This window comes from Octodon degus, unplaced genomic scaffold, assembly GCF_000260255.1.
Source record: "Octodon degus isolate 3935 unplaced genomic scaffold, OctDeg1.0 scaffold00028, whole genome shotgun sequence".
NCBI lineage: Eukaryota > Metazoa > Chordata > Mammalia > Rodentia > Octodontidae > Octodon > Octodon degus.
In genome coordinates this window covers 12,504,747-12,505,586 of record NW_004524604.1, presented here as the reverse complement: position 1 = coordinate 12,505,586, position 840 = coordinate 12,504,747, and positions in this window count along the sequence as shown.

Sequence of the window (840 nt, the reverse complement as noted above, 5' to 3'; positions counted from 1 at the left end):
TTTATGTTATGTTTTATTCTTAGTAGTACTTTACTATCATGAAAACTTTTTCTTAGTTGCTATTTTTCTATATATTAACCTATTTAAATGCTATGTGAATACTATGAATTGATATGATATTTTCTCCTAGTATTTGAAACTTTAGAAAGCACATTTCCATTTTCCATTGACTTTATATTACTTCTTCATTGTCTTTTACACACACACACACAGATACACACACACACACATATATATGAAAAATATGTATATAACACGATATAAGAATGATACAATTTTGGGGAAATCTTCAATAAACTTTTAAATGGGTTCATCTAATATAATTTTATTTACATAGACCTGCATCACTACCATTTCAAGAGCTCATTATTCTTTATCCAAGACAATACAGCAACTTCTCTTGCATTCTGGATTATGATCTGGATTTGTTATTTTCTATATGCTATGTCTGGAGGTATTAACATATTTTCAGATTGCATAAATGGAAAATATTTTACTTTTAGATTTCAAAGGAATGATTGCAAAGTATAAAATTCAATGAGGACAGATTTTTTTCAGTCCTTTGAAATAATTAGAATAGTTTGTTACACATTTGCTCTTTTTAAAAATTCTATGGTGGATTAAGATGCTATTCAATTTTGTTCTTCCATAGCTAATATTTTTATATATGTGCTTTAACAATTTTTTATTTACAATTAATTTTGGACAATTTCATTTTTGTTTATCTTGGTATGAACTTATTCATATTGACTGTGCAAAAGGTTCATTTTTCTTGGAAATTGGGTGTTATAATATCAACTAAATTCAGAAATTTTAAATCTTTAAATAATTATTTCCTAC